Source organism: Elaeis guineensis, unplaced genomic scaffold, assembly GCF_000442705.2.
Source record: "Elaeis guineensis isolate ETL-2024a unplaced genomic scaffold, EG11 Super_Scaffold_1000171, whole genome shotgun sequence".
Classification (NCBI taxonomy): Eukaryota; Viridiplantae; Streptophyta; class Magnoliopsida; order Arecales; family Arecaceae; genus Elaeis; species Elaeis guineensis.
The window spans coordinates 836,899-858,616 of NW_027332429.1; the positions used below are offsets into that span (position 1 = coordinate 836,899).

Consider the following 21,718-nt stretch of genomic DNA (forward strand, 5'->3'; position numbering starts at 1 on the left):
CACTGCGCAGCATATAGGGTCTATAAAAACCCTATCTGCACCTAGGGTAAAAAGTTTTTGTAAAAAACCATCAAATCTGCCACCCCCTTCCTCTTCTCCATGTCCCATCTAAAGTTCTCCCTCCCCTCTTCACATCCAAGGAGTTGGACATCCATCTGGCAAAGGTCCAAGGCATGGTGATGCCTTGAACAGGAAGGCTGCAGGACATCTTCGACAGGCTACTGCTCCAACTTCAGAAGGAGTTCTGAAGTACTTCCAAATCAGATAGAGATCTGATTTTTGGAGCATAGATTTGTGAGGAGAAGATATTCTAGGTCCTGCCCAAGTGGATACCGGTAGAGGCTAGGTGCTTGCGTGGCTACATCAGAACCTCGAGCTGTGCTGAGATCATCTACAGGGTAATCAGATTATCCTTGAGGTATGTCTATACTTTTCATACTTTTAGATTTAATTTTAGATTTTAAATATCAAATAATAAAATTAGATCTAACAGACATTAGATCTGAAATAGCGTAGGATAAAATTTTTAAATTATTTCATCCCAGATTTGATGAAATCTGGAAGATCCTACAAAGGAAAAAGATGATTTTTTCTTCATTCCAGGTGTCATCAGGTACGGAGGGTATAGAGGCAAACCACATTTCTGCTCTGAAGGAGTGTTATGATATAGTTAGACAAAGGAGCTGTTGGTCAAGTTATACATGAGCAACTCAAGCAATTAGAAGAGCAAGTGGGGTTTGGGATCGAGCCTGATATTGAGGAAAGGGATGAGCAGGATTTTGAAGATTTGAAGAAAGCTAATAATGATACAAATGTTGAAGTATTAGCTAAGAATGAGAAGAATTTAAGTCTTCAAGAATTAGGAAAGCTCCAAGTTCACTTAGAAGACTATGTGTAGAAAAGTTAGTTAAAAGTAGCTAAGCTTTCTGTTAATACTATTAATAAGCCTTGTAATCAAAGTAACTAAGATGATTTGTTACTAGACTATAAAAGTCTAGTTGATATGTAACATAAATCATTCTGAAAATTGATAATAAATGTGAGACTTGAGTCTCTTTTGGATAAGCTGCTTCTCCTAAAGCAGTAACATTGGTGGTTTCGTTGAGAGTTGCTATATTGGTGAAAATCAATGGGTGCTTCTACAAGAAATCAAGGTGCTACAGTGGATGTGAATACAGATGAGATTTGTGACTTGAAGAATCTTGTGGCATGTCTTCAAGCTGAAACTCAGGCTCAATTGAGTTTGCAAGGATCTCAGATAGAGAGGCTGAGTACTCAAATGGTGGAGTTGATGTCCCTTATCAAGAATCAACATAATCAACCTCCAGCTATTAATTAAATGGGGGTTGGTTCACAGTCTCCACAAGAGTTGAGGATGCAACATTCTAATGTAGGGAATTCTTGGGGATCAAGATCTCATAAGCTCTATAAGATGGACATTCCAGTCTTTAATGGTAAGGATATGTCTTAGGATATTTGCATAGAATCAAGACTTAGTTCAGGCTTAATGCTGTGCCTGAGGAGGATAAGCTCGAATTGGCTTCTGTCAATCTTCAAGGGCCTGCCTCTTATTGGTATCAATGGATTTTTGGTGCCCATTTGATTGGTTTTTGGTATGATTTTGAGCAAGGAATCAAGAATCATTTTGGTCCAACTTCATTTGACAATCCAAAGGTGGCATTAGCAAGATTATCTCGGAGCTTTTCAGTTGCTGATTATAATGCTCGATTTGAGAAATTGATGTCATCTATTTCTGATTTTGATGAGGATACTTTGGTAACCTTGTTTATAGCCAGGTTAAAATCAGAAATCAAGGAGGAATTGTTGTTCAATACACCTCAGAGATTGTTTGAGGCTATGAACATGGTTAGAGCTCAAGAAAAAAGGATTACTTGCAGGAGTTTTCTTAAAAGAATCAAGATGAGAATTCTAGTTCAATCATTTCAAAGTCTAAACCTACAAATTATGTTGCTATGCCAGTGAAGAGTCCATTTACAAGTGAGATTCAAGATCATAGAGAAAAGGGCATTTGTTTTTATTGTGATGAAAGTTGTGGGCCTGGGCATAATTGTAGAAAGAATGCTACTATGCTGATCTTTGAATGAGAGGAGGAAGAAAAACAAGTTGCTATTGAACAGTTTAATGAAGAGTTGTTTGTGGATCAGCATCATTGCCTTTTCGAGATAAGTTTTAATGCTCTCTCTAGTTCTGTTCATAATAAAACAATAAGAATATATGGCATTTTTTTTGATATGATAGTAAGAGTTCTTATTGATTCTGACGGTAGCCACAATTTCATATTAGAAAGTGTCATTAAAAGGCTTTCTATACTAGTAATACCAAGTACCCCTTTTAGAGTGTATGTGGGTAATGGAGATTATATCATTTGTTCTTTTAAGGTGGAGGGAGTGTCAATTCTGTTGCAAAATCAGTTTTTCAATGTTGATCTTTTTGTATTACTAACCCATGATCCTCAGTTGGTTTCGGAAATATAGTGCTTAAAACAATTTAAGAAAGTTCTATTTGATTTTATCATTTTGGGCCATTAATAACTAAATTTACTGCTATTTCTACCACTCAATTATTCTTTGAGATGGTGTTTAAGCTTCATGGTCTACCTAGAAGCATTGTTATAGACAGAGATCCCATTTTTCTTAGCAAGTTTTGGACTCAGTTATTTATATTGAGTGGCACAACTCTGTTGAGGTCAACTTCCTATCAGCCTCAAACTGATGGATTAACTGAGGTAGTTAACAGGTGTTTGCAGCAGTACTTAAGGTGTTTTGTTGCTGAAAATACTTCTATTTGGGTGTCATTATTGCCTATTGCTAAATATGTTTTTAATACTTTCTATCACAGTTCAGCTGGTATGGTGTCATTCCAGATTTTATAAGACAGTTCACCTCCTTCAACACCCTTATATATCAGGCAAGAGGATACCTTAGATTCTGTTAATGACTTGTTACAGGACAAGAAGAAGCTTTTGAGTTTTTTAAAGGAGAATCTGAAAAAGGCTCAAGTTAAAATGAAGTTGCAGACTGACAAACACAGAAGGAGTGCTCAGTTTAATGTGGGGGAATTGGTGATGGTTAAATTGCAGTCTATAAACAGCTTTTGTAGCTAATTCTAAGCCTTTAAAATTGGCTAGCAGGTATTATGGACACTTTGAAATTCTGAACTGCATTGGTTCAGTAGCTTATCAACTTAAGTTATCCCCATCTTCAAGAATTCATCCTGTCTTTCACATTTCATTGCTTAAGAAATTTGAGAACTTTTCTGCAAATTTAGATTCACTTTTTCTTCTAGAGTATTCCTTTGGAAATCATCCTCTTTTGGTACCTTTGGTCATTACTGCTCACAGACAGATTTATAGCAGTAAAGGGTACAAAAATAGATTCTGGTATAATGGCAAGGATTGCCATTGGAAGAGGCATCCTGGAAAGATTTTGATTCCTTTTGTCATTCTTTTCCCTATTTACACCTTGAAGACAAGGTGAATTTTGCATAGGGGGGTATTGTTACGATACAATTAGATAAAGAAGCTATTGGTCAAGCTATACATATGAGCAACTCAAGCAATTAGAAGAGCAAGTGGTGTTCGGGGTCGAGCCTGATATTGAGGAAAAAAATGAGCAAGATTTTGAAGATTTGGAGAAAGTTAATAATGATACAAATGTTGAAGTATTAGCTGAGAATAAGAAGAGTTTAAAGAAGTCTTCAAGAATTAAGAAAGCTCCGGTTCACTTGGAAGACTATGTAGAAAAATTAGTTAAAAGTAGTTAAGCTTTCTGTCAATACTGTTAATAAGCCTTGTAACTGAAGTAACTAAGATGATTTGTTACTAGACTATAAAAATGTAGCTGAGATGTAACATGAACCATTCTAGAAATTGATAATAAACATGGGACTTGAGTCTCTTTTGGGTAGGCTGCTTCTCCTAAAGCAGTAACAAGGAGGTAGTTGCATGAGTTGTCTTTGGCATTGTTGAAGTGCCAGTCTCTTGGCAATTGCTGTAAGCCGCCTCTGCATGCGAACTTGGAATTTGGATAGTAGCTGCTGGAAAAGGGACAGATGTAGCCTCTAACTTCGGCTTCTTGCTCTTCTACTCTATTTAGTAGCCTGGCAAAAACTGCCAACTACAACCTATTGCAGAACAACAAGGGGAAAGCGAATGATTCATTTGAATTAAATAGTTGCTAGCTGGTGAGATGTAATTTTAAGTTGTAGAGGCCTTTTCAAAGGCCAATTTGTAACTGAAAGCAAAATCTTGATATCAAAATTATTATGACTAACTTAATATGTTGTGTGACACTAAGGCTCTGTGCCCCTTGTAAATGATTGGTGATTCTAAATTTTTATATGAATGATGAAGAGAAAGACATTTACAGAAAAGAAAGATATCTTTTTTCTACCTGCATTGCTACAAACAATTCCACATAAATATGCATGTTTTTTCATTTATCTAAATGCTGTTGCAAATGTTACCAGGATAACTCTCGGACTCGAGAAGGAATAATATCTAAACCATGCACTAAATTTGAAAGAAGGATGATAAGGACATGCCTCCTGGGTTGTGAAGTTGAAGATTTTGTAGCATAGAAATCTAGAATGTGTGAAGAGAAGTATTACCTGCATAGGACTGGCAGCTACCAATAGACCGGCAACCCCTCCTCCGACAACTCGACCATCTAGGCTTGCCAAAGAAACAGTCATCCTAGTAGAGTGACTTCTTGTACCTCTATTATCAATGGGCATAAATGATCCAGAAAAGAAGAGTAACTCAAATCGGCCCTACAAAAGCAGTCCAGTAACTTATAATAAATTAATAGGCAACGAAAGAACAAGATCAAATCATAGGCATAACAACAGAAAGCTGATGAATATAGGAAGATAGTATTATGGCAAACATTTCAAATTAGAGGAATAAAATAAACTTGATACCTATAATAAAAGCATGTAGGAAACCTCAGATTTGAAAAAGTACACAGGTTTATATTGATTACAAATTATGTATATGGAGTACATTGGTAACTGGGGAGAAAATGTATAGATTTTTTCGAGGCCTATTAACCCCTAGGCCCTAGTTATCCAGATATTGGTTTAATAAACTACTGGCTCATTACACAAAAATAAAAGAATAAAGGTACACGAGGGAATGAGAAGATTCAATAGAACCCATGGAACCATAAAATCAAGCTTTACATTGTGTATAGGATTGCCCACATAGTACACATATTATTTAACGATCTGATTGAAACCAATTAATCATACAAACATATGTGCACATCATAATATGATAGAAATTTCTTGGGGAACACTTCAACTAATAAATCATGGGTGGTTGTGTTAACCCAACTAATTAGTCACTGATGACAGTGTTTGCCGATTATATACAATCCCTTACATATACTTGGCATCTACAATATCAACATTCTTTCATCTTCCGGCCTTCTGCAGCAAAGGTTTTGCTAATATGCGGTTACCAAAAGCAAAATTTCTTGAATACAAGATGGATGATATATGCTATTTTTTAAATATTGACATTCACATTATGTAATCTAACACTAGATTTAATAGTTGTTGCACACTTTAGAAAATGCCACTTCATGTGAGCACTTTATATTTTACATGGTAGACAAACTAAAATGTTCATAGTTTGGTTGCCATTAAAAGCAGGTCACCACTACTAAAGTCTAAAAATTTGCACATCTCTTATCACATTAGAGTCAGCCTTCCTACAAGAACTACGTTAATTCGAAAAATTCAATCATCCATTATCTGAGCAACTACAACCATCCTATTGAAAGCAAAAGGTCAGAAAGAACTATTTGGTAGCAACTCCACGAGTACTTGGGAATAGTGGGCTCAAACTGGCTAGCGGCTAGGACTTAACAAAGCCTATTTGGTAGTAGTTAAATCAATAGCGGACTAAAAATAGGGTCCATCAAACAACACTATTAGAGGCCTGCTATCAAAATTAGATAAAATTATTAAAAGAATATATCCTATAGGTTAAAAGAAGTAAAGACTAAAGTATCACTATAAGTGTCAGAAAAACTAGTCCAACATGAAAACCTTCAACACAAGATGAAGAAGAATACAAATTATGCATTTATCAGTCCTAGACAAAGCTTGTCTATATGAAATGAAAGAACTTGGTAATGGGTTTCCTACTGCAAGGATCCCTATATTTGCGTTTGAATGCCATATCACTACCAAGTCACCTTATAATTAAAAAGATTATAAATAGAATTTATCAATATTTTATACTTCACAAAATGGATAAAGACTATGACATGTCTCTTTAAAAATTACATAGAGTACACTTACTTTGGACTTTCTGGTCTATAATTCTCTGTGGAGTTAAGCACCTCGGTCAAAGAAGTTTATTATACCAAGCATTTAGAATTTATTTCTCATATTTTATTTAGTATAAACATGGATAACAAGTCACAATAAATTGGCTATAAGATTCTAAATACGTGGTATAGAGTTAACAATTTTATGGCTATTGATATGAACTAAGATCGGTGCTTGCAACATGAGGGGGCACAACATGCAGCAATCGAAAATTCAATATAGGCAAAAATATTGAGCACATGTATCACCAAGAAATGATTGACACCATCATAGCATGCAAATACAATTCATAAACCAATTGGACAAAACACCTCCTAATTTCCAAAAGATTGCATATGTTGGAGACAGGATGCACCACATATGCATCATGAAGGGAAAATGTAAGCCTCCTGCGAGTACTAAGCATCAAATTATGTGGTTCAGGTATTTCTAACTTCATGTATCCTTGAATATGATCCTCATTCGATGTTGATGGTGCATAAGTTAGAAAGGCCTAAAATATCTGATCATAGTGATGTTTTATTTAGGAATTCATATGACATGAAAATAAAAATAAAAATCATCTTGAAAATAACTGCATCAAACTGGATATTCAATTCTCTAGTTTCAAATAAAAAACTTGAGAAATACTATAGAGTAACATTAATTTGATAATCAAGTTGTAATCAATAGGATTGCTTCATCTACATGAGGTCATCTAACATGTCAATAAAATTAAATCATGAAAATGATACTATGAAGAAATTCTACATAGGTCAACAAAAACATAGGGCAGGCTAGGCTGGGTCTAGGTCTGGTTCTTATGGCTGGGCCTGGCCTATGTGAAGGCCTTGTCCGCTGCACCAAGCACCAGTTCCCTATCGAAAAAAAAAAAAAAATTTTTGAAAAAAAGAGCTAGAGGAAAACTCCCATCGGGAGTCTTCTTCTCCGATGAGTCTAGATGGGAAACTGACTCCTAGGACAGGCCGGACTCAAGCGGAACTCCCAGAAGCCCTCTGTAAAAAGGAACCTCTCCCCTCCAAGGCACTCCACCATGAGTAATCCCTCTTCTTTCCTGTTCTTTTCAAGGCCTTGAACCATCACTGTCGGTTGAGAAATTCACCAAAAATTGCATGTCCCCTATTCTTTTTGATTTTTTCCCCTTCTTCCGGCAACCTACGTCGCCGGCATTCGTCACCAAGGGCCTCAGCTCACCCCTGCATCAGCTCCTTGTCGAAGATGGAGCCCTAGTCACCGGTGAGAGAGCTGGGACATGAAAATTACTACAGATAAGAACACTATGAATGCGATGTTCCCAGTTTGGAATAGCGGCCCTATCCTTCATTTCCAAATTAGACCTTTTTCGGAACTATAAATCGTGTACCACGCCTAACCCCTTTTCTTCTCATCTCTGTTTCGATCTCCTTCTCTTCTTCGTTCTTGACACCTTTCTTGTTGTTGCTCTTGTGGTTCTACTTTAGAATGACCATGGAAGCATTGTTCTTACTATTCTACAGTGATGGTATGGAGGGGACAAAAGGTTTCTTGTTGCCTTACCAAAAGCAACAACAACAAAAATGATGACGGGTTGGTGTTATTTTCCTACAAGACTGATGATGCTTGCCCCATTTTCCTATTCCCTCGCCAATCCCTTTCTCTCTATTGATCAATCCTGAGCCAATGTTAGCCTCCAAGTACGTTCTTCTTATTTGAATCAAGCAAGATTTTCTTTTTTTGGACAAAAAATCTATGTAAGATCGAATATTTTAATTCGATTTTGTTCTATTTCTGAAACAGAGCAATCAGCTGGGAGCGGTGCTCCCCCAGCATCACACGGCCAAACGAGGACTTTATTGCTCCCCGTTTGGAGCAGAAACAAAACAAAACCGAATTAAAATATTCAATCTTACACAAATTTTTGGTCCCAAAAAAAAAATCTTGCTTGATTCAAATAAGGAGAACGTACCTGGAAGCTAACGTTGGCTAAGGATTGATCAATAAAGAGAAAGGGATTGGCAAGGGAATATGAAAGCGGGGCAACCATCATCGGTCTTGTAGGAAAATAACACCAACCCGTCATCATTTGTTGTTGTTGCCGTTGGTAAGGCAACAAGAAACTTGTTGTCCCCTCCATACCACCACTGTAGAACAGTGAAAACAATGCTTCCATGGTCACTCTAAAGCAGAACCACAAGAGCAACAATGAGAAAGGTATCAAGAAAGAAGAAGAGAAGGAGATCGAAATAGAGAGGAGAAGAAAAGGAGTTAGACATGGTACACGATTTATAGTTCCAAAAAAGGTCTAATTTGGAAATGAAGGATAGGGCTGCTATTCCAAACTGGGAACATCGTGTTCATATTGTTCTTATCTGTAATAAAATTATTCGGCCCAATTTTGGGCTGGTTTCCTCCTCTTCCCGCCCGCCCCCATTGGTGCAGGGATAGATCTCGATCAAGTTTGGCCCAGATTTGCGTGCTCTTCTTCCATCTTTTATGATACAAGAGAAGATATCGACGAAGGCCGAGTGATATGAGGTAGCTTTTAATAACTAAATCTTTCGAGCATCTATTTCCGAGCAAAACCAAAATTTTCAATCGAGATGGTAAAGAATAGGAGTTCTGATATTTATATTACAAAAATAAACATGCAATGCAAGGGGCCAATATATTTACTATATGACAAGTCGTCTCCTCTGGGAGATGGACTAGATTTGTAATGAAAAAGAGATTGAGGCTTGATGATATAGTTGTTTTCTACAAATGTAGGAGGCTACAAAATCCATATTTTTTATCAACATTGAGTACAAAAAGCATATATATGGTAGTAACTCATTTTTGACTCATATAGAAGAGAAAGGGGAGAAGAATAGCAGTAACTTCCTTTCTGTATGAGTCAAAGAGGAGTTATTACAATATGTATGGTTTTCGTATTCAATGTCAGTAAAAAAAAAAATAAGGATGTCGCAACCCTCCGCACTTATAGAAAATAACTATATCATTTGGTTTCAATATTTTTTTGTAATATCCATCATGGATATTAAAGCCCAATCAAAAAAATGTTGGGAAATGTGTCCTAAAAAGCCAATCGTCAAGCTGTTGACGGTTGAGCAACCAAGTATTGTAATTGATTTGTTAATAAATAAAATATATTTGGCATTTTCATCATAAGCTTTCATCTTCTAATGAACTCCGTTGTTATGATGAAGTCCTTAGGACTATTTAAGTTCGATAAAGAGAGGATTTATCGATTAGTCCTTAAAACTGTTCACGACCAAATGATAGGCTGTTAATAAGGACGACAGCTTCTATCAAGCATAGGTCGCTGTAGGCCATATGGGTTGGTTGTCCTCTTAACCAAGGAGTGTGGAGACACTGGTATGGCATACAGGTGAGATGTAAGGGTACATCGTCATTGAACGTGACCAACTCCAGAGCATTCTGCTGTCGAGAATGTCTCTGATGGGATATAGGTATAAGTGTCCCTTAGACTTGAGATCGCCTCAGTGACTTGCAAGCAACTCACTGTGCTTTGGTACTGGACTAACTGAATTTTTAATTCAGGGATGGAAGGCTTCTGGGCACAGTCAAGTACTTGTGAAGTCAGAGTGTGATCGAGATGGGATTGACCACTCCAAGAGTTGGAGAAGAATGAGTCGCTGTATTTCAATTTAGCAAAACCTTGGCCAGGGTAATCCATCAGATGGATTTGATATTTTGAAATACAATGTGGACAACCTGATCAGAGTTGACAGTTGAGCTCTGGGGTGTCCTATGATCATTTTGGTCAAGGGGATGAATTATATGAAAACTATATCCGCATGGGTTCTAAGGATGTTGTTCTACACATTCGACCTATCCGGTCGTCGGGTACCATTGCTAGATGGTCACTTCGATTGGTATAGAAATTTGTTCCTATGCTACTGGCTTAGGTTCGGACCTATGAGGTCACACACATTAGAGTTCATGATCCGATCGGATGGTTGATCAACGATTAAGAATCGTTCTAGGGTTAAATGATCAATACGATTGACATTTAACCCAGTGCAAGTGTTGTAGGAGGATCGATTAGTAATTCGATTGCTAATTGGCTTAATTTGATTAAGCCAATGGGCTGAGATTAAATCTAATTAAATATGATTTAATTAGATTTAGTTTGGGCTTGATTGGATCAAGTCCAATTGGTTTATTGGATAAGCCAAGTGCAAGGAAAAACTAGTCCTAGTTCAACTAGGACTTGGGTCAATCTAATTTCTAATTTGATTAGAAAATTAAATCAAATTTAAATATAATTTAATCTGATTAAATTAGGTTCTTAATTGGGTTAAGACCTATTTTAATTGGGTTGATCTAATTTTGATTTGATTTGGTTTGGGAAACCAAATTAAAACAAGTTATGAGACAGAATCCTAGTAGGACTAGGATTCCACCTTGCGCCACATAAGCCTTCTCCACGCCCTCTCTCTTATTCAACGCCAATCTCCACTTATTTTGTGCGACAAAAGCCCTCTCCCAGATCTCTCCCACGTTCACAAAAGGTCTCCTCTCTTCTTTCTTACATGGAAGGTGATTTGGATCAAATCTAAAAGGAATAAGTTTGGATTTCGAATTCTATGAGATAGAGTTTTAGAAATCCAAAACTCTTTCAATTTTGCACCGAATTTATCCAAATTTTTTTTGGAATTTTCGTGGCTTTTAGGGTTTATATTGTACACCCTTTTCTGGTGATCCATGTACGAAAATATGGAGGAGGTGCTCAAGAGTTGGGCGTCCCTTTACTTGCCATGTTTGGATAAGCCTTGACTAGGTGTTTGACCTAGACAAGGACTCTATCATATTCTCTATATAAGACGAGTTTATTCATGAAATTTTAAGGGGAGATATCTTTTTGAGAGGCCTTTCTGCCATCCAAAAATCAGAGAGAAATACCTTTGTGTCGTGGAGATATAAAAGACGCAAGTTTGGGTGTCTAGAGAGAAAAACGTGAAGAAGAAGAGGGTCTTCTTCTAGGGTTTTTATTTTCATATCTTTCCTCCTTCCATCTTGAGTTTCCTGAGAGCGTCTCAGATCTGAAACTTCTCCTTCTACTTTCCATCTTTGGAAGAGTCCAAATCAAGAAGAAGGAGGCACCTGATCAACCATCAAAGAAGGATCAGCGCAGTACTAGCATACTGTGCTGATTTCCTGAAGCAGGACTTCTGATCGAGATTCGTGGGCTCGTGTGGACGACTCCTAGAGGCCGGACACGTGTGCGGCTTGCAACATCATCCTTAAGCCCAGATCAGCGAGGTTAGAGCGTCTAACTTGCAAGGTAATAGATCTGATCTATTATTTAATACATACATTAGATGTAGCTAGCATAGAAACATGTTGATATGATCAACATGTAGTTCATACTATATTTATATATATTTTAATTTTTAATTTAATGCTATATAATAATCATGTAATAGGATCTTAGATCTAGGGATTTTCTGATCTTAGAAAATAAATTTTGATTTATTTTAGTCTTCCGCTGTATGATCTTGAAAAAGTTTCAAGATCTAACCCTGAAACCCTAGATCTGGTTCCTACAATTGGTATCAGAGCCCAGGTTCTTTATTACATGATTATTTATACATGCTTAGATTATTTCTTAGATTAGATCTAATTTATAATCTGATTATTAAATCTGAAATTAAAATTTTAGATCAATCACAAACTGCAAGGTTGTCCTGCTGTAAGGTTTACCCCTTACAGTGCAAAGGTTGTCCTAGTTTGTGTAGATCTATCTTTAATCATAAATTTGTTAGATATGATCTAGATTAAATTTATGATTTATTAGATTTAAAAGATGTTTAAATCTGAAATAAAATCTCTTTGTTAATAATTTTTGTGCAAAGAAATTGTTTAAAGTTGAAATTGTTTCAATTACATGAACCTGTTTAGATTAGATCTAAAGTAGTTTCATGTTTATTTCACTTGCATCTTGATTCGGAATCAAACATGCAATATGGTTAATAGAATCATATTGTAAAATTGTTTTACAAATATGAAAATGATTTTTTGAAAAGCCAAACCCAACCCTCAGCCCAAAACTTAATTAAGAATTAAGAAGTTGTTTGATTAGGTTCTAGGATTGTGAATTGAAGAACCTAAGACACAAATCATAACACATTGGGTTAATGGGTTAGTGGGAACTAGGTCCATTAATTGGGTTAGACCTATGGTTAGATTAAAGATGGACTTAATTAGAGAATTGACTAAATCTAATCAATTGTTGTCTTAGATTAGGTCAAGGATTCTCTAGATCAATTACAATAGTTGTAGTTGGTCAAGTCCATGTCTTTAACGAGAACCAAATGGACTTGATTCTTGGCTAAGCGGTCTAGCACGAACTGTTAGGTTGATCTAATCGAAACTAATTAAACCAGTTGGTGTCTAAGGTAAACCAGACCGGTGGTTTTTAATTGGGAGCCCGCTTACCTGGCCATTCATGATGGTGTCTAAGGCAAGCTTTGGCAGACCCTCCCACTGATCGAACTTACCTGGCCTCTTGGTGAAATTATGTTTTGATCGGATCACTTGACTATTCGAGCTGACCCATGTCAGCTAGGTAAATCAGTGTGACTGATTTAGGTGCTCCTAGACCAGCCCTTTTAATGGTCTCCCTTAAGCTGACTTGGTGAAGTCAGTGGGAGGATCATAATAAGCTGGTTCATCTGACCTCATCCTCTATATTATTTAAATCCTCTAAAATTATTAGGTCCTTAAAATGATAAAGTTATGGAGATAACTGAGTCATAGCCTCCCATTAAGGTGTTTGATAATGAGTCCATGAACTCAATAATCATTGCAGACCCAAAGGCCTGGTGCTTGTTGACTAATGGAATTATCACTCATCATATGACGACTTGGAAGTATCTCTCTAATGGTGGTTAGGTGAGCCAACCAAAGTTGGGCTTAATCATTCGTTGGTTAGATACACCAAGTATGATCATGTTAATGGTTGGACCTAACTGGATCCTTACAGTGGAGGCCAAAGCCTACTGATTAAGTTTCTGGGGCAAAATTAAAATTACTAGAAATTATTTAGAGAAACAATTGGTTATGAACCTACCCTTAGATGTACATGGGTTGGCCAACCAAAGTTGGGCTTGTGTGCAGTCTAAGTGGATTCTAGTACCCGCTAAGGAATTAGGGTAATTCCTCGAATTGGAGGTAGAGGCTACCAATTCGAATAAAATAGTGGGAGAAACCTTTTGATTAAAGTCCAAATCTTTAGGTTTAATGAATCAATTACTAATTAGGTTATGGTTCTCCTTTGTGCAAATATGGCCACTTTCCTATCACTCCGATCATTGTTGGACAATGATAAGTTGGTGGGATCCAACTTCGATAGCTGGTATCGAAAGTTGAAGATAGTCCTGGAGCATGAACGGATCCTATATGTGATATTAGATCCTGCACCTGAGGAGCCAGCTGTCAATGTATGTGGAACAGTCAGAGACACTTACCAGAAGTGGCTCAGTGACCGGACCACGATGTGCTGTATCATGCTAGCTGCTATCATGAGCGACGAGTTCAGTCGCAGATTCGAGACGGCTCAGCCAAAGGACATGCTTCAAGTGTTGGAGGATACCTTTGGCACACCCGATGACGTAGAGAGGCACAAGACTAGTTGTGCCATCTTCAACGCCAAAATACGGGATGGAGTCTCTATCACTGATCATGTATTGTACATGATCGAGCTGATGGAACGATTGAGCAAGCTCGGCTTTCCCTTGCATGAGCAGTTTGGGAAAGATGCAATACTGAACTCGCTGCCCAAGTCTTGTCTCCCATTCCTCACTCATTATAGAATGACAAAGCCTGAAGTAAACTACCATGGGTTAATGGGGTTGCTTCAGAACTTTGAGAAGGATCACCAACTCCTCAAGGAGTCGGTGAACTCAGTGAACTCAGTGGGAGGTTCATCTTCTGGTTCTCGACCCTTTGAGAAAGGAAAGAAGAACAAGAAGAAGAAAGTCAAGAAGGTGCAAGTTCAGGCTGGGACATCTGTGCAGAGCCAGACCAAAAAGATCAAGCCTGATAAGAGTCTATTCTACTGGCAAGCACCCTAGATTAGATAGTGTGTCAAATATCTACTTATGGCATTGGAGGCTAGGTCATATAAATAAGAACAGAATAAACAGGTTGACTCAAGAGGGAATCCTCAAAGTCAGTGATTGTGAATCACTTCCAACCTGTGAGTTCTGTCTTCTTGGTAAAATGACCAAGTCACCTTTTACTGGAAAAGGTGAGAGAGCTACTGAGCTCTTGGGCCTAGTACATACTGATGTATGTGGGCCCATGAGCACCAGTGCTAGAGGTGGATATTTCTACTTCATAGCTTTCACGGATGACCTATACCTATATGGATATGTCTATCTGATGAAACATAAGTCGGATTCATTTGAAATGTTCAAACGATTCTGAAGTGAAGTAGAAAAATAAACTGGAAAGAGTATTAAAACTCTTCGATCTGATCGAGGAGGAGAATACCTTTCTAGTGAGTTTCTCACATATCTAAGAGAGAATGAGATTCTCTCCCAATGGACTCCTCCAGGAACACCACAGCATAATGGTGTGTTTGAAAGGAGGAATCGGACTCTGTTAGACATGGTCCGATCCATGATGGATTTTTTGCTAGCTTGCTGATATCCTTCTGGGGATATGTACTCAAATCGGCCTGTTATCTGTTAAATAGGATTCCAAGTAAGTCTGTAATTAAGACTCCATATGAGATATGGACGGGACGTAAGCCAGCACTTTCACACCTTAGGGTCTGGGGGTGCCCGGCCTATGTCAAACGATTAGTCACAGACAAACTTGGACCTAGGTCTGACAAATGCTCATTCATAGGGTACCCCAAAGAGACAAAAAGATATTTTTTCTACCATGCTGATGAACAAAAGGTGTTCGTCAGCCTTAAGGCAATCTTTTTAGAAAAGGAGTTCCTTGGTGAAGGAACCGTTGCCTCTAAGGTTGAACTTGATGAAGTTCAACAGGTAGAAGGACCGACACCAATAGCTGAACCTGAGTCGGATATGATTAGATCAGATCCGGAGCCCAATATACCTGCACCATTAAGGCGATCCGGTAGAGTACCGCGTCAGCCGGACAGATACTACGGTTTCTTGGTCCGGGATGGTGATCCCATCGAACTTGATGAGAATAATGAGGATCCGATCACCTATATGGATGCTATGCAGAGACCTGATTCCGAGAAATGGCTTGAAGCCATGAAATCCGAAATGGAGTCCATGAAGGTCAACGATGTATGGACATTGGTTGACCCACCTGAAGGGGTTAAACCCATTGGGTGTAAATGGGTCTTCAAAAGGAAGAGGGGCGCAGACGGAAAGGTGGAGACCTATAAAGCCTGTCTGGTTGCCAAGGGGTATCGTCAACGTTATGGTATTGACTATGACGAGATATTTTCCCTTATGGCAATGCTCAAATCTATTCGGATAATGCTTGCAATAGCTGCCCATCTGGATTATGAGATCTGACAGATGGATGTAAAGACAGCTTTCCTGAATGGAGAGCTGACTGAAGAGGTGTATATGATACAACCTGAAGGGTTTACATCCACAGATGAGTCCAAGGTGTGCAAGCTTCAGAGATCCATTTATGGACTGAAGCAAGCTTCTCGGAGTTGGAACATGCATTTTGATAAGGTGATCAAAACGTATGGCTTCATTAAGAATGGAGAAGATCCCTGCATCTATAAATGGGCAAATGGTCCAGTTGTGGTATTCCTTGTCTTGTACGTGGATGACATTCTCTTAATCGGGAATGACATCCCCGCACTACAGGGAATAAAAGTTTGGTTGTCATCACAGTTCTCCATGAAGGACTTGGGTGAAGCATCCTACATCCTAGGGATGAAGATCTATAGGGATAGATCTAAAAGGATGCTTGGGTTATCCCAGTCCATGTACATAGACACTGTGCTGAAGAGGTTCAGCATGGAGAATTCTAAGAAGGGCTATCTACCGATAGGCCAAGGAATTTCTCTCTCTAAGAAGGATTGTCCGACAACTCCTGAAGAGAGAGAGCGTATGAGTAGAGTCCCATATGCTTCAGCCGTGGGATCTATCATGTACGCCATGACATGTACAAGACCAGATGTGGCATACTCACTAGGAGTAGTGAGTAGATACCAATCTGATCCTGGAGAAAACCACTGGAAAGTGGCTAAAGCCATCCTTAAGTATTTGAGAAATACTAAGGACCAATGGTTGGTTTATGGCGAGTCAGATCTGAAACTTGTGGGGTTCACAGACTCCAGCTTCCAATCTGACCATGATGACAGCAGGAGTGTGTCGGGTTATATCTTTACTCTGAATGGTGGAGCCATCTGCTGGAAGAGTTCCAAGCAGCATACTGTGGCGGACTCTGTTTGTGAAGCGGAGTACATCGCAGCATCGGATGCCGCGAAGGAAGCTGTGTGGCTGAGGAAATTCATCAATGAGCTTGGAGTAGCATCCTCCTTTGATGGTCCAGTCCTGCTCTACTGCGACAGCACTGGTACCATAGCTCAGGTGAAGGAACCAAAGCACATCAGCGGATGAAGCACATCTTGCACCACTTCCACCTGGTCCGAGAGATCGTGGATCAAGGTGATGTCGACCTTCAGAAGATCGACTGAAAGGAGAACCTAGCCGACCCCTTCACTAAAGCCCTGGCAATAAAGGAGTTCGACAACCACAAGTCGAAGATGGGTATTAGATACTGTGCCGAGTGGCTTTAGGACAAGTGGGAGTTGTTGGGAAATGTGTCCTAAAAAGCCAATCGTCAAGCTGTTGACGGTTGAGCAACCAAGTATTGTAATTGATTTGTTAATAAATAAAATATATTTGGCATTTTCATCATAAGCTTTCATCTTTAATGAACTCCGTTGTTATGATGAAGTCCTTAGGACTATTTAAGTTCGATAAAGAGAGGATTTATCGATTAGTCCTTAAAACTGTTCACGACCAAATGATAGGCTGTTAATAAGGACGACAGCTTCTATCAAGCATAGGTCGCTGTAGGCCATATGGGTTGGTTGTCCTCTTAACCAAGGAGTGTGGAGACACTGGTATGGCATACAGGTGAGATGTAAGGGTACATCGTCATTGAACGTGACCAACTCCAGAGCATTCTGCTGTCGAGAATGTCTCTGATGGGATATAGGTATAAGTGTCCCTTAGACTTGAGATCGCCTCAGTGACTTGCAAGCAACTCACTGTGCTTTGGTACTGGACTAACTGAATTTTTAATTCAGGGACGGAAGGCTTCTGGGCACAGTCAAGTACTTGCGAAGTCAGAGTGTGATCGAGATGGGATTGACCACTCCAAGAGTTGGAGAAGAATGAGTCGCTGTATTTCAATTTAGCAAAACCTTGGCCAGGGTAATCCATCAGATGGATTTGATATTTTGAAATACAATGTGGACAACCTGATCAGAGTTGACAGTTGAGCTCTGGGGTGTCCTATGATCATTTTGGTCAAGGGGATGAATTATATGAAAACTATATCCTCATGGGTTCTAAGGATGTTGTTCTACACATTCGACCTATCCGGTCGTCGGGTACCATTGCTAGATGGTCATTCGATTGGTATAGAAATTTGTTCCTATGCTACCGACTTAGGTTCGGACCTATGAGGTCACACACATTAGAGTTCATGATCCGATCGGATGGTTGATCAACGATTAAGAATCGTTCTAGGGTTAAATGATCAATACGATTGACATTTAACCCAGTGCAAGTGTTGTAGGAGGATCGATTAGTAATTCGATTGCTAATTGGCTTAATTTGATTAAGCCAATGGGCTGAGATTAAGTCTAATTAAATATGATTTAATTAGATTTAGTTTGGGCTTGATTGGATCAAGTCCAATTGGTTTATTGGATAAGCCAAGTGCAAGGAAAAACTAGTCCTAGTTCAACTAGGACTTGGGTCAATCTAATTTCTAATTTGATTAGAAAATTAAATCAGATTTAAATATAATTTAATCTGATTAAATTAGGTTCTTAATTGGGTTAAGACCTATTTTAATTGGGTTGATCTAATTTTGATTTGATTTGGTTTGGGAAACCAAATTAAAACAAGTTATGAGACAGAATCCTAGTAGGACTAGGATTCCACCTTGCGCCACATAAGCCTTCTCCACGCCCTCTCTCTTATTCAACGCCAATCTCCACTTATTTTGTGTGACAAAAGCCCTCTCCCAGATCTCTCCCACGTTCACAAAAGGTCTCCTCTCTTCTTTCTTACATGGAAGGTGATTTGGATCAAATCTAAAAGGAATAAGTTTGGATTTCGAATTCTATGAGATAGAGTTTTAGAAATCCAAAACTCTTTCAATTTTGCACCGAATTTATCCAATTTTTTTTGGAATTTTCGTGGCTTTTAGGGTTTATATTGTACACCCTTTTCTGGTGATCCATGCACGAAAATATGGAGGAGGTGCTCAAGAGTTGGGCGTCCCTTTACTTGCCATGTTTGGATAAGCCTTGACTAGGTGTTTGACCTAGACAAGGACTCTATCATATTCTCTATATAAGATGATTTATTCATGAAATTTTAAGGGGAGATATCTTTTTGAGAGGCCTTTCTGCCATCCAAAAATCAGAGAGAAATACCTTTGTTTCGTGGAGATATAAAAGACGCAAGTTTGGGTGTCTAGAGAGAAAAACGTGAAGAAGAAGAGGGTCTTCTTCTAGGGTTTTTATTTTCATATCTTTCCTCCTTCCATCTTGAGTTTCCTGAGAGCGTCTCAGATCTGAAACTTCTCCTTCTACTTTCCATCTTTGGAAGAGTCCAAATCAAGAAGAAGGAGGCACCTGATCAACCATCAAAGAAGGATCAGCGCAGTACTAGCATACTGTGCTGATTTCCTGAAGCAGGACTTCTGATCGAGATTCGTGGGCTCGTGTGGACGACTCCTAGAGGCCGGACACGTGTGCGGCTTGCAACATCATCCTTAAGCCCAGATCAGCGAGGTTAGAGCGTCTAACTTGCAAGGTAATAGATCTGATCTATTATTTAATACATACATTAGATGTAGCTAGCATAGAAACATGTTGATATGATCAACATGTAGTTCATACTATATTTATATATATTTTAATTTTTGATTTAATGCTATATAATAATCATGTAATAGGATCTTAGATCTAAGGATTTTCTGATCTTAGAAAATAAATTTTGATTTATTTTAGTCTTCCGCTGTATGATCTTGAAAAAGTTTCAAGATCTAACCCTGAAACCCTAGATCTGGTTCCTACAAAAAAAAGGGGGTCAGCGCGGGCTGTGCACGCACTGGTTCGAAAGAAACATGACTCCTAATGGGAGTCCCTTTCGTATGGTCTCCCGATGGAGATTGAAAGTCGGGGAGGACTCGGACTCCTCCCCCGGCACTCTATAAGAAGGATGACCCTTCCCTTGGAACCCCCACTACTCCGATTGCCATTCATCATCGGAGGTTGCTCGCAAAAGCCGTGTATGCCCTTTTCGTGTTTGCTTCAAATTCTCATCGAAGATCTCCCTAGATTGGAGGTAAGCCCTAGCCCTCCTTCCTCTCTTCCTTCCCCTCCTTCCCATGGTTTCATTCATCCTTGTCGGCCGTCGGGTTCGTCAGAAAATCTACAAAACTATAAGGCCCTGTTTTGCTCTGTTCAATAGAGCCTTCTCTTCCTTGTTTCCGACCATCCATGCCGCTGCCCATGATGCCACACCCCTGTAGCGTGACCCCCACCTCCCTAACCTTCTTCTCCGAAGGTCATGGCTGCCGGTGATCAGCCAATGATTGAAGAAATTCAAGAAAAAGGAGTGGATCCCCTATTTTCTATTGTTTTTTTTAATCTCCGCCGGCTGAGCCTCGCCACCGGCCATCTTTGGCTCCATTGTCATCGATCGTCACTGTCGGACCACCGATCGTACCACCATAGCTGTCGGACCATGGGCAAATGTGCCAAAGGTCCTTCCCCTGTTCAGCCAAAGAAGAGAAGAAAGAAAGAAGAAAAGAAAAAAGAAAAAAAAGAAAGAAAGAAGAAAAGAAGAAAAGAAAAAAAAAGAAAGAGAAAAGGAAAAGGAAAAAAAAGAGAGAGACTTTCTCTCTCTTCCATCTTCTCTTTTCTTTCTCTGTCCACTTTCTCTCTCTAGATTATTTCTCTTTCCTATGATTTTCTAAAATTATGAGAAGAGTGATGATGAGTTTGAATGATTCTGATAGAAATATCCTGATCCATGGTTGTCAGGTAGTATGCTAGCACTTTGATCAGATCATGAATCATTAGATTTGATCATCCATGATTTTATTTTGAATTATCTGTATACTAGTGTAATCATGACTTGATTAGATTATTTTGATTGGACCAATCAAGATGTTAGATCGTGACACCTAATCAATTTGGATTGTACCTCATGAATCCTTTCTCCTCTAATTTTCTCTCTCCACTTGATTTATGAACCCAATGAAGGAACCTCGGTCCTATCACTTCGAATCTGATTTGATCTAATAGTCAAACTTTGGACTATCTATGTTTTAATTGAACTTTGATCAGATGAAATTATATGATCGGACCAATCTAAACCGTTAAATATGGTATTCATATTCTTTCTGATTATTGAACTTGATCTTGTATAGGGATCGTTGACACCTGATAATCGGATATTATGATATGATCTATGAATTAAAAAATTTGAAAAGATATTTTTAAAATTATATGGATTTATTGAAATGCGAATGAGGTAAGTAATACTTCACTTTTTCCAAATTTATCAATAAATTATAATATATTTTTCTAACATGATTTGATAAACGATGCATGAATTGGATGAATGATATTTTGTTATGAAAATATCATATTTTGATATGTTATGATGAAGCATGATTGAATATATTGATTTCATTATGTATTATATTGATTGATTTTGATACCACATGATTTTATGTTTTCTTATCGAATTAGAATAAGAAATATAATTTATGAAGAATTTTGATATAAGAATAATATGAATTGACAATATGACTATATAAAGACCCCACCAATGGGGGCATATACATTGGCAATTGATTTATCTAGAGCATTTACATCGCTAGTGAGACCAGCGACAGCGAGACCAGCGATAAATTGCCAGCGAGACGAGCGATTTTGAAGGACTTTGTTGCCAGATGATTCACAGTCGACTACAAAAAGATACACAGTGTTATGACCCTACCATAGAGAAAATATGGTCATAGTTCATGTTAGATGAAAAGAACTTAAGAATGAAAGAAGTTGAAATCTCAAAAAAAAATTGAATTTTTGAAAAAAAAATAAATTTAGCATGAATTGTATTGCATAATTGAAATTGATTTCAAATTG

General features: G+C 38.3%; 1 pseudogene; it reads right to left on the bottom strand.

Annotated features, from left to right (window-relative positions):
* Positions 1–536: 536 nt before the first annotated feature.
* Positions 537–21,718, bottom strand: part of LOC140854569 (AT-hook motif nuclear-localized protein 1-like) — a 65,363-nt pseudogene continuing 44,181 nt past the window's right edge.